The 13232-nt window shown below is 38.7% G+C and overlaps 1 protein-coding gene across 1 annotated transcript in view; it reads right to left on the bottom strand.

Moving 5' to 3' along the window:
- ZC3H12B (zinc finger CCCH-type containing 12B) overlaps positions 1 to 13232 on the bottom strand; it is a 581279-nt gene that overhangs the window by 70402 nt on the left and 497645 nt on the right. The window lies entirely within an intron of this gene.

Below are 13232 nucleotides of genomic sequence, written 5' to 3'. Positions count from 1 at the left end.
TCAAATGGTTTATGAAGCGAGTGTATGATGCCCCATGATCATATCAATGTATACAGTTATGATTTAATAAAAAAAAATGAAAAAATGAAAAAAAAATAAAAATTGGTTCTTTGAGGAAAAAAAAAAAAAAAAAACAAGAATATGACCTTACCTTAAAGGATAAAAGTAGATTCCGGTTGAAGGGATGGACTTGTATAACACAGGCAAATGGAAACCAGAAAAAAGTAGGTGTTGCAATTTTGGTAGCAGATGCAATTGGCTTTAAACCAACACAGATAAAAAAGATAAGGGAGGTCAATGCATGTTTGTCAAGGGAAACACCCAACATGAAGAGATTTCAATAATTAATGTTTATGTACCCTACCAGAATTCTCCTCAGTTCATAAAGGAGACCCTAATGGATATGAACAACATGAAGTCTTCCTGCAATATAATAGTTGGAGATTTTAACACCTCTTTGACTGTTTGGGATGGATCCTCCAAGAAAAAACTGAAGAAAGAAATATTAGACTTAAACCTGACCCTAGAACAAATGGACTTTACAGACCTCTACAGAACATGTAACCCTAATAAAACTCAATATACATTCTTCTCATCAGCCCATGGGTCATCCTCCAAAATAGATCATATCCTAGGATACAAGTCTAACCTCAGCAAATTTAAAAGTGTAGAAATTATTGCTTGTATCACCTGGACTACCATGGTACAAAAGTTGAACTCAACAGCAAAGGGAATATTCATACTTCAAGAAAGTTATGGAAGTTAAATAATCTTAGGCTGAATGACAGCTGGGTCAAAGATGAGATTAAGAAGGAAATCACCACATTCTTGTAACAAAATGATAACGAAGACACAAATTATCAAAACCTGTGGGATACTATAAAGGGAGTCCTAAGAGGTAAATTTATAGCATTGGAAGCCTTCATCAAGAAAACATAAAGAGAGAAAGCTGGCAACTTAATGGATCATCTCAAGCAGCTGTAAAAGGAAGAACATTGCAACCCCAAACCCAGAAGAAGAAAAGAAATAACCAAAATTAGGGCAGAATTAAATGAAATTGAAAACAAAAGAATCATTCAGAAGATCAACAAAACAAAAAGTTGTTTTTTTTGTAAAGATTGACAAAATTGATAAAACTTTGGTCCACTTAACCAGAAATAGAAAATTAAAATCTCTAATATCGTCTATCACAAACAATAAAAGAGAAATAACAACAGACACCAGAAATTCAAAAAACCCTCAATGATTACTACAAAAATCTCTATTCCCAGAAATATGAAAATCTAAAGGAAATGGACCAATACCTGGAAGCACTCCACCTTCCTAGACTCAACCAGAAAGAATTAGAACTCTTGAACAGATCTATATCAACCACTGAAATAGCATCAACAATAAGAAATCTCCCTAAAAAGAAAAGTCTAGGACCAGATGGCTTCACATCTGAATTCTATCAAACCTTTAAAGAAGAACTGGTACCTATATTATACAACATTTTCCAAGGCATAGAAAAAGAAGGGATACTTCCCAACACATTCTATGAAGTAAATATCACCCTGACACCCAAATCAGGAAAGGATCCAACAAAGAAAGAAAATTATAGACCAATATGATTAATGAATATCGATGCAAAAATATTCAATAAGATCTTAGCAAACAGAATTCAACAATACATCAAAAAATGGTATATCATGATCAAGTTGGTTTTATTCTATGGTTACATGGTTGGTTCAACATACGAAATCTATAAATACAATACATCACATCAACAAAATAAAAAAAACAGAGACCATATGATTCTCTCAATTGATGCAGAAATAGCCTTTAATAATATCCAGCATTCTTTCATGATCAGAATTCTCAAGAAAATAGGCATAGAAGGGACATTTCTTAAACTAACAGAGGCCATCTAGCAAACTCACAGTCAATATCATATTGAATGGTATAAAATTGAAAAAAATTCCACTCAGATCAGGAACCAGGAAAGGTTGCCCACTGTCTCCACTGCTATTCAACATAGTAATGGAAGTCTTAGCCATCACAATCAGGCAAGAGAAGGTGATCAAGGGTATCCAAATAGGGTCAGAGGAGATCAAACTTTCACTCTTCTCTGATGATCCTACACCTCAAAAATTCCAGGGATTCAACTTCAAAATTTCTAGAAGTGATCAAGGAATGCAGCAGCATCTGAGGATACAAAATCAATACTTACAAGTCAGTAGCTTTTATATATGCCAACAATAGTCAAGCTGAAAAAAACAATCAAGGACTCTATTCCTTTTACAATAAGCCCAAGAAGATGAAATATCTGGGAATTTACCTAACAAAGGACGTGAAAGATCTGTATAAGGAGAACTATAAAACTCTGAGAAAAGAAATAGCTCGATATGTTAACAAATGGAAAAATATACCATGCTCATGGCTGGGAAGAATCAACATTGTTAAAATGTCCATACTACCCAAAGCAATCTACAGATTTATTGCAATCCCCATTAAGGCACCATTGTTATACTTTAAAGATCTTGATAAAAGAATCAGAATAAACCTCAAATAGTGAATACATTACTCAAAAATAAGAGCAAATCAGGAGGCATCACATTGTCAGACTTCAGGCTATACTATAAATCTATAGTGATCAAAACAGCATGGTACTGGCACAAAAACAGAGCGGTAGATTTATGGAACAGAATAGAGAACCAAGAGATGAACCCAGCTACTTATTGTCATTTTATCTTCGGCAAGCCTATTAAAAATATTCAGTTGGAGGGCGGTGCCTGTGGCTCAGTGAGTGGGGCGCTGGCCCCATATGCTGAGGGTGGCGGGTTCGAACCCAGCCCCGGCCAAACTGCAACCAAAAATTGGCCGGGCGTTGTGGCGGGCGCCTGTAGTCCCAGCTGCTCGGGAGGCTGAGGCAAGAGAATCGCCTAAGCCCAAGACTTAGAGGTTGCTGTGAGCCATGTGACGCCACGGCACTCTACCAAGGGCGGTACAGTGAGACTCTGTCTCTACAAAAAAAATAAATAAATAAAAAATGAATTAAAAAAATACTCAGTGGGAAAGACTCCCTATTTAATAAATTGTGCTGGGTGAACTGGCTGGCAACCTGCTGAAGACTGAAACTGGACCCCTGCCTTTCACCATGAACAAAAAACGATTCTCACTGGATAAAAGATTTAAACTTAAGGCATAAAACTATAAAAATACTAGAAGAGAGTGTAGAGAAAACACTTGAAAAAATTGTCGTTGGAGAATGTTTTATGAGGAGGACCCCCCTGGGCAATTGAAACAACACCAAAAATACATTACTGGAATCTGATCAAACTAAAAAGCTTTTGCACAGTCAAGAGCACAGTAAGTAAAGGAAACAGACAACCTTCAGCATGAGAGAAGATTTTTGCAGGTTATGCTTCTGACAAAGGTCTGATAGGTAGAATCTACAGAGAACTCAAACTAATGAATAAGAAACGAATAAATAACCCCATTTCTATGTGGGCAAGAGACTTGAACAGAGACTTCTCTGATGAAGACAGGCACATGGCCTACAAACACATGAAAAAATGCTTAGAATCCTTAATGATCAGAGAAATGCAAATCAAAACCACTTTGAGATATCATATAACTCCAGTAATATTAGCCCACATCACAAAATCCCCAAACTACAGATGTTGGCATGGATATGGAGAGAAGGGAACACTTCTACACTGCTGGTGGGAATGCAAGCTAATACGACCTTTTTGGAGAGAAGTTTGGAGAACACTCAAGGAACTAAAAGTAGACCTACTGTTCAATCCTGCAATTCCTCTACTAGGTATATACCCGGATGATCAAAAATTATTTTACAACAAAGACATTTGCACCAGAATGTTTACTGCAACCCAATTCATAATAGCCAAAACACGAAAACAGCCTTAGTGCCCATCAACCCATGAATGGATTAACAAATTGTGGTATATATACACCATGGAATACTATTCAGGCATAAGAAAGGATGGAGACTTCACATCTTTTATGTTTACCTGAATGGAACTGGAACATATTCTTAGTAAATTATCTCAAGAATTGAAAAAAGAAGTATTCAATGTACTCTATGAAATCAATATATAACCACCTACACACTCATATGAATGGCAAAACATAACTATAGTCCAGAAAGTAGAATGGAAGAGGATAGAGAGGGGTGGGGAGGAGGGATATGGAAGGAGCGTGGTTGGGGGGACCTCACCAAATGTTCATGATGTGATGGTACATTTCAAAACTATTAAGAAATGAGTATAATTGTGATGGATGTGTTACTTAGTTTAATGTAAGCATTTCACATTGTATATCGAAGCATTATCTTGAACCCCATAAATGCATCAATGTACAAAGTTATGATTTAATAAAAAATTATTTAAAAAAGAATGGGGTTCTGTAATTTGGGATTAGGATGTGTAGGAAGATAAATCTAGGAACATTGAACTTCTAAATTCTGATGTCTTTTTTTTTGCCTGTGGAAGTGGCATCCCTATTCCCAGTGGCAGCAGCCTCCCCACCCACAGTGATATTATCCTTACCACCTCTGTGAGGGGAATAACTGCACTGCATGAATGGCAATGGATTCCCCTAAGGTGGTTGTCAAGGGAGATACTGCTGATTCTCCCCAGGACTCACCCCCAAACCCCTCTTCTCTTATAGACCAATAACTAGACTCAAGTCTCAGAAGACCCCCTAAAGGGTCTTCTCCCATTGTATCCCCTATGGGTACAATGTGTGACCCTTAGGTATGTCACTATACTCTCAAAGGACTACATGAATTTTCTAATTTATACTATCAGAAATACAGGGAACATGTGTGGAAACGGATATTAAGGATGTGGGATAATTCTGGAAGGAACATATACTTAATTCCACCATTATCAATAAATACCAAATTTATTGATATAATCCCACTAAGCAGAGATTCTGCAGGTAATGTTGTAGTTCACAGAATCAGAAAGGCCTCTAACATTTTGGATGGTTGGTTGGTTGGTTGGTTTTGATCTGAAACATGATGGAGATGCCCAATCTCTCTTTGCTTAGCATATAGAAAGAGATTCAAAGAATTAGGAAGACTGTAATGCTAGAGTTGATTTGTTTTTATTCACTAAGACTGGGAGGGTTGAAAAGACTTAATTTCACTAATACTTTGATAAATAGAGGCAAACCCAGCATCCTTGAAGAGCTCTGTGACTTGTTTTCTCTGTAGAATATTCCTTAAAGTGTGAACTGCAGTCACACAAATGGAAAACTTAAAATCAGTGGGAGTAAGAGAATCTCATTGAGGCAGAGTCCAACTGGCAGCACTCAACTGCCAAAGGCAAGATTGGCATAGTTACCATAATGAATATCAGATTCAAAGTGACAATCAGAATAGTCTGACTCATGCATATCTATGGTGTTGATTAATCATGGTGCTATTAGAAGTAAAATAGATAGGAAACCTATTGAAATTTTATGTGATCTATATAAGCAGACAAATTCTAGGTTAAGTGAACAAAATTCTAATTTTAACAATAAAAATGGAAAATTATGGCCCTTCGATTAATTCCTAGACTTCAGTTTACAGACACAGAACCTCATGAATGATGGGTAGGCCAGGTTACCATGAGGAAGGACCTTGGTACACTACTGAAAATTTAAACTATTAATAATTCTCCCAGCTTTCCTCAAAGGGTTTTATGGCCATTTATCAGAGTAACTGTGCACTGGGGGAAAGGAAATGATCAGACTTTTGTAGACTACTACATCTGAACTGACCCTAAGTTCAGAAAACTCAAAATGTCATTGTGGCCCATTGGACAGACTAGGAGCTTATTTGGTACAGGAGATTAATGGAGTTTTAGTTCAGATCAATTTCATGGGGAGGCCAGTGAGTTCCTGATCCCATTCTGTGATTATTTTCCCAGTTCCAGATTGCATAATGCTAGCAGAATTCCCACATTTGTTCCCTAATATGTGGAGTGATGAATGTTATAGTAGTAAACGCCTCATGGAAGCCCTTAGAGCTGCCTCTACCTAAAAAATCATAAATCAAAAGCAATATTGCATTCTGGAAACTATCACAGAGATTAATGCCATAATCAAAGACTTGAAAGATACAGGGGTGGGTCCCTATTTAACTGTTCTTTTTTCCCTGGGCAAAAGACATATGGATCTTAGAGAATGACGGTAGATTACTATGAACCTAAAAGCGATGGCTGAAATTGGAACTGCTGTTCCAGATATGGTTTTATTTCTTGAGCAAATTAACACAGATACTGGTACTTGGTATGTAGCTATTTACCTGGACAAATGTTTTTTTCTCCATACATGTTAATAAAGTCCACAAGAAGCACTTTGCTTTCAGTCATAAGGGCCAGAAATAGACCTTCATTGATCTGTATCCAGGGTATGTCAATTTTCCAGCCCTATGTCACAATTTACTTTGCAGGACATTGATTGTTTTTTTATTTACAAGGCATCATACTGGTCTATTACATTAATGATTCTACTATGATTGAACCTACTGAGTGAGAAGTGGCAACTACATTAGACTTATTTTTAAGATATTTGCATGTCAGAAGGTAAAAAATAAATCTTATTAAAATTAAGGGACTCTGTAGCCCAGTGTAATCACTAGGATTCCAGTGGTATAGGGCATGTGAAGACATTACTTCTAAGGTAAAGGATAATTGTTGCCTCTGGCCCTTCTACAACCAAGAAAGACAAAACACCTAGTAAGCCTATTTGGAGTTTACAAGTAACATATTTCACATTTGGGAGCTCTGCTTTGGTCCATTTACTGAGTTACCCAAAAAGCTGCTAGTTTCCAGCAGTGGGGAGCAGAACAGGAGAATATTCTGCTACTGGTCTAGGCTGCTCAGCCACATGGACCATAATATCCAATCCAGCATATCCAACGGTGCTTGAGGTTTTAGTAGCAGATAGAAATTTTATTTAATCATGAATGTTCTTAAGGGCATCTAGAATGGTGAATCCTTTCTGGAAGATTTTCAAATTACTTTTCCCAGATCCATCAGATGAATCACTTTGGCGGGCCCCTATACATGAATCAGAGTGATGACCTTCAGAAGTTTGGAGCAAGGCCTTACCATAATCCACAAATAACTACTTTCCTTTTGAGAAACTGCTATCAAAAGAGCACCCTACAATAATTTTAAAGAAGAGAAGGCTCAGGCCTGGCTTAAACATAGTTTTGAATGATATTCATGGATGACTTGAAAGTGGGCATATGTAGCACTACATCCATTTTTCTGGGACATCCCTAAAAGACAGTGGTAAAAGAAACTCTTCCCAGGGGGCAGAAACTTGAGAACACTGTACCTGGTGCTTTTCTTTCTTTTTTTTTCTTTTTTTTTTTAGTTGGTAAAGAAATTTATGTTTGTCTGCATTCCAGCCTGAACAACAGAATAAGACACTGTCGGTCTTTTAAAAATATGTTAATAGGGGCGGCACCTGTGGCTCAAAAGAGTAGGGTGCCGGCCCCATATGCCAGAGGGGGTTCAAGCCCAGCCCTGGCCAAAAACTGGAAAAAAAAATATATATATATATGTAAACATTGAGTGGTGCCTGTGGCTCAAGGAGTAGGGCACCGGTCCCATATACTGGAGGTGGTGGGCTCGAAACTGGCCCTAGCCAAAAACTGCAAAAAATTAAAAATAATAAAAAATATGTAAATATATATGGTTGACCCTTGAACAACACAGATTAGAGCCACATGGGTCAAGTTAAACATGAATTTAGGACCAAGCCCTACTTTTTCTTCTCTTCCTCAGCCTACTCAAAATGATGATGATAAGCATGAAAACTATGATGATTCACTTGTGCTTAATAAACAGTAAATGTATATAAAAAGAAAATTATACTTAAAAAAATATATATATATTTTATTAAATCATAGCTGTGTACATTGATATGATCATGGGGCATCATTCACTAGCTTCACAGACCGTTTACCAAGTTTCACATATACCCTTGTAAGATGCACCACTGGTGTAATCCCACCAATCCCTTTCCCTCTACCCACCTCCCCCCCTCCCTTTCCCCCTTCCCCCTATTCTTAGGTTGTAACTAGGTTATAACTTTCATGTGAAAACCCTAAATTAGTTTCATAGTAAGGCTGAGTACATTGGGTACTTTTTCTTCCATTCTTGAGATACTTTACTAAGAAGAATATGTTCCAGCTCCATCCATGTAAACGTGAAAGAGATAAAGTCTCCATCTTTCTTTAAGGCTGCATAATATTCCATGGTGTACATGTACCGCAATTTACTAATCCATTCGTGGATTGATGGGCACTTGGGCTTCTTCCATGACTTAGCAATTATGAATTGAGCTGCAATAAACATTCTGGTACAAATATCTTTGTTATGATGTGCTTTTCGGTCTTCTGGGTATATGTCCAGTAGAGGGATTACAGGATTGAATGGCAGATCTATTTATAGATCTCTAAGTGTTCTCCATATCTCTTTCCAAAAGGAATGTATTCATTTGCATTCCCACCAGCAGTGCAAAAGTGTTCCCTTTTCTCCACATCCACGCCAACATCTCTGGTCTTGGGATTTTGTGATATAGGCTAGTCTCACTGGAGTTAGATGGTATCTCAAAGTGGTTTTGATTTGCATTTCTCTGATGATTAAAGATGATGAGAATTTATTCATATGTCTGAAGGCCGCGCGTCTGTCTTCTTCATGGAAGTTTCTCTTCAAATCCCTTGCCCAGCCTGCGATGGGATCCCTTGTTCTATTCTTGCTGATGCGTTTGAGTTCTCTGTGGATTCTGGTTATTAAACCTTTGTCGCAGACATAACCTGGAAATATCTTCTCCCATTCTGAGGGCTGTTTGCTTGCTTTACTTACTGTGTTCTTGGCTGTGCAGTAGGTTTCTAGTTTGATGAAGTCCCAGTAGTGTATTTTTGAAACTGCTTCAATTGCCCAGGGGGTCCTCCTAATAAAATACTCGCCCAGACCGATTTCTTCAAGAGTTTTCCCTGCGCTCACCTCTAGTATTTTTTATAGTTTCACATCTTAAGTTTAAATCTTTGATCCAGTGGGAGTCTATCTTAGTTAATGGTAAAGGTGTGGGTCCAGTTTCAGTCTTCTACAGGTTGTCAGCCAGTTCACCCAGAACCATTTGTTAAATAAGGAATCTTCCCCACTGAATGTTTTTAATTGGTTTGTCAAAGATTAAATAACAGTAAGTAGCTGATTCATCTCTTGGTTCTCTATTCTGTTCCAACATCTACTTCTCTGTTTTTGTGCCAATACCATGCTGTTTTGATCACTATCGATTTGTAGTATAGTCTGAGGTCTGATAGCGTGATTCCTCCTGCTTTGTTTTTATTTCTGAGTAATGTCTTGACTATTTGAGGTGTTTTCTGATTTCATATAAAACGAAGTATTGTTTTCTCAAGATCTTTAACATATGACAGTGGAGCTTTAATAGGGATTGCATTGAAATTATATATTGCTTTGGGTACTATGGACATTTTAACAATGTTGATTCTTCCCAGCCATGAGCATGGTATGTTTTTCCATTTGTTAATATTTTCAGCTATTTCTCTTCTTAGAGTTTCATAGTTCTCTTTATAGAGATCTTTCATGTCCTTTGTTAGATAAATTCCCAAATATTTCATCTTCTTTGGCACTACTGTGAATGGGATAGAGTCCTTAACTGTTTTTTCAACTTGACTATTGTTGGTATATATAAAGGCTACTGATTTATGAATGTTGATTTTGTAACCTGAGACACTGCTGTATTCCTTGATCACTTCTAAGAGTTTTGTAGTAGAGTCCCTTTCCAGATATACTATCATATCATCTGCAAAGAGTGAAAGTTTGATCTCTTCTGACCCTATATGGATACCCTTGATCACCTTTTCTTCCCTAATCGCAGTGGCTAAAACTTCCATTACAATGTTAAAAAGCAATGGAGACAATGGGCAGCCTTGTCTGGTTCCTGATCTGAGTGGAAATGATTCCAATTTAACTCCATTCAATATGATATTGGCTGTGGGTTTGCTGTAGATGGCCTCTATCAGTTTAAGAAATGTCCCTTCTATACCAATTTTCTTGAGTGTTCTGATCATGAAGGGATGCTGGATATTATCAAAAGCTTTTTCTGCATTGATTCAGAGAATCATATGGTCTTTGTTTTTTAATTTGTGTATGTGCTGGATTACATTTATAGATTTACGTATATTGAACCAGCCTTGAGTCCCTGGGATAAAACTGACTTGGTCATGATGTATAATTTGTTTGATGTGTTGCTGGATTCTGTTTGTTAGGATCTTGTTGAATATTTTTGCATCTATATTCTTTAGTGATATCGGTCTATAATTTTCTTTTCTTGTTGGGTCTTTTCCTGGTTTGGGGATGAGGGTGATGTTTGTTTCATAGAACGTGTTAGGTATTCTTCCTTCTTTTTCTACCTTTTGGAACAGGTTGAGTAATATAGGTACTAATTCCTCTTTAAAAGTTTGGTAGAATTCTGACGTGAAACCATCTGGTCCTGGTCTTTTCTTTTTAGGGAGGTTTTGTATGGTTGATGCTATTTCCAAACTTGATATGTGCCTGTTCAACATTTCCACTTGATTATGGATAAGTCTTGGAAGGTGATGTGCTTCCAAGTATCGGTCAATTTCCTTCAGATTTTCATATTTCTGAGAATACAGTTTCTTGTAACATTCATTAAGGATTATTTGGATTTCTGAGGAGTGTGTTGTTATTTCATCTTTGTTGTTTCTGATTGATGGGATTAGAGATTTTACTCTTTTTTTCCTGATTAGTTTGGCCAAAGGTTTATCTATTTTATTGACCTTTTCGAAAAACCAGATTTTTGATTTATTGATCTGTTGTATTATTCTTTTGTTTTCAATTTCATTTAATTCTTCTCTAATTTTGGTTATTTCTTTTCTTCTACTGGGTTTGGGGTTGGAATGTTCTTCCTTTTACAGTTGCTTGAGATGTCCCATTAAGTTGTTAACTTCCTCTCTTTCCGTTCTCTTGAGGAAGGCTTGCAGTGCTATAAATTTCCCTCTTAGAACTGCCTTTGTGGTGTCCCAGAGGTTCTGATAGTTCGTGTCTTCATTGTTGTTTTGTTCCAAAAATTGGCGATTTCTTTCTTAATCTCATCTCTGACCTAGCTATCATTCAGCATATGGTTATTTAATTTCCATGTTTTTGTATGAGTATGCAGATTCCTGTTGTTACTCAGCTCAAGTTTTATTCCATGGTGGTTTGAGAAGATGCATGGAATAATTTCTATTCCTTTAAATTTACTGAGGTTAGACTTGTGACCTAAGATGTGATCAAGTTTGGATTAAGTTCCATGGGCTAATGAGAAGTATGTGTATTCAGTTTTGTTGGGATGAAATGTTCTGTAGATGTCTGCTAAATCCAAATGTTGGATGGTTAGGTATAAATCTAAGATTTCTTGGCTCAGCTTCTTGTTGGCGAATCGATCCAACACTGCCAAAGGAGTGTTGAAATCTCCGACTATTATGGAGGTGGAGGAAATCAAGTTGCTCATGTCTGTTAGAGTTTCTCTTATAAATTGAAGTGCATTCTGGTTGGGTGCATAGATATTAGTAATTGAGATCTCATCATATTGAGTATTACCCTTAACAAATATGAAGTGACCATTCTTGTACTTCTTTACTTTTGTTGCCCCCCACCGGCAAACAATCGGAAAAGAAAAATCAAACCTTCCTACCACCATGCACCCAGGGCACCACCTGATTTGTCCTCACATGATTGGTTCATTTCGAAAAGTCCAAATCAATTGTTTCAGTCTGTACCTGTCTCGGGTGAGAGAGTTTAAGAAGTCTCTGGGAATTGGACAACAGGGGTCTGGTGACCACTCTGGTGTGGCTTGCTCTAGTGCTGCGTGGAGTCAGGAGGAGACACCCAGCCAATAGATAAGTCTGCGAAGGTTGATGCCTCCTTCCCAACCTTGCACCACTGCCACACCCAGTCACTGATAGCCCTGCAGTTGGCTGACCCAGTTGCCTGTAGTGAATCGGTACTCCAGGAATTTGCACCTGCCTGAATCACAAGGAAGTCTGCCAGGCCGCTGCACTCTGCCTCTCTCTAGCAGGAGGAAGTGAGGCCTGACAACCTTGGGCGCTTGATGAAGGTTGGGGGGTTTTCACTCAGGTCCATTCTTGCCCCTGATTAATGTTACTGACAGAACAGAACAGAACAACTCTGCAGTTCCCCTGCAGAAGAGAAGCTGAATTGAGTTCCAAATCAGTTTGTCTTTGCTCTTGTATTGTCTATAGGCTGACGATCTCCTGAGGGCCAGGTGCGTCTTAGGTTTAGTAAAGCGGATCTCTCGGTCAGCCCTGCCCTGGGAGTTTCCTGGTTTGCAAGTTGGAGTTGCCTCAGGCAAATCCTATACTCAGAGTCTCTGGTTGCCCAGGGAGACGGGGGTGTGGCTTCAGAATATTCGGTAGTGACATGTATTGCTAGCAAAAGAGGGCTGCTGTTTTATGGTTCAGGCAACCGCTGCTCTGGTGTAGCTCCCTTCCAGCCAACCATCCTCTCTCCACTCCTGTACCCCAGAGTCTGCACCGACCGGCTGTAGCCCAGCACTTTCTACACCCCTCGAGCAATCGCCCAAGAGTCTTGACCCTGGGGGACAGGCCTCCAGACCTTGGCGCAAGAGCAGAGGGGAGCACGGGGAGCGCTGGAATCCTTGGGTTGTGGGCAGAGAACACACACAGCTTTACAGTTTTATGCCTGTCCGTATTGTCACCAAAAGACGGCTGTCACACTGTGCCTCAGGGAACTGCCACTCCGGTGTGGTCCCCTCTCTGCCAACTGGGACTGGCCTCCAGACCTCAGTGTGAGTGAAGGGGATCGCTGGGAGCTCAGAATTCCAGGTAGAGACTATATACATTTTATACAGTTTTATGCCTGGCAGGAGGATGCCGTGGCACTCTAGTAGGGAGGTAGGTACAGTTTTTAGAGGGTCTCTCCCATGAAGTGTAGTGGGAGGACCTTTGACCTCTGCCTGGTTGTTTGTGGGGCACTCTGAGCCATTCTCATGGGGGAAGGGTTTCCCGTCTGCTTGGTGATGGATTTTGTACCTTTTGTTTGTATCCTTGTGGTCGCAGCTCGCCTCAGCGGGTTTGACATGCGTTCTTCAACCTTCTCTCTTAGTGTAGCTCAAATCCACCAGGTTACTTTTAGAATTTTTGTCCTTCAACTCTCCTA

This window comes from Nycticebus coucang, chromosome X (assembly GCF_027406575.1).
Source record: "Nycticebus coucang isolate mNycCou1 chromosome X, mNycCou1.pri, whole genome shotgun sequence".
Classification (NCBI taxonomy): Eukaryota; Metazoa; Chordata; class Mammalia; order Primates; family Lorisidae; genus Nycticebus; species Nycticebus coucang.
This window is presented reverse-complemented; position numbering and strand designations above follow the sequence as displayed.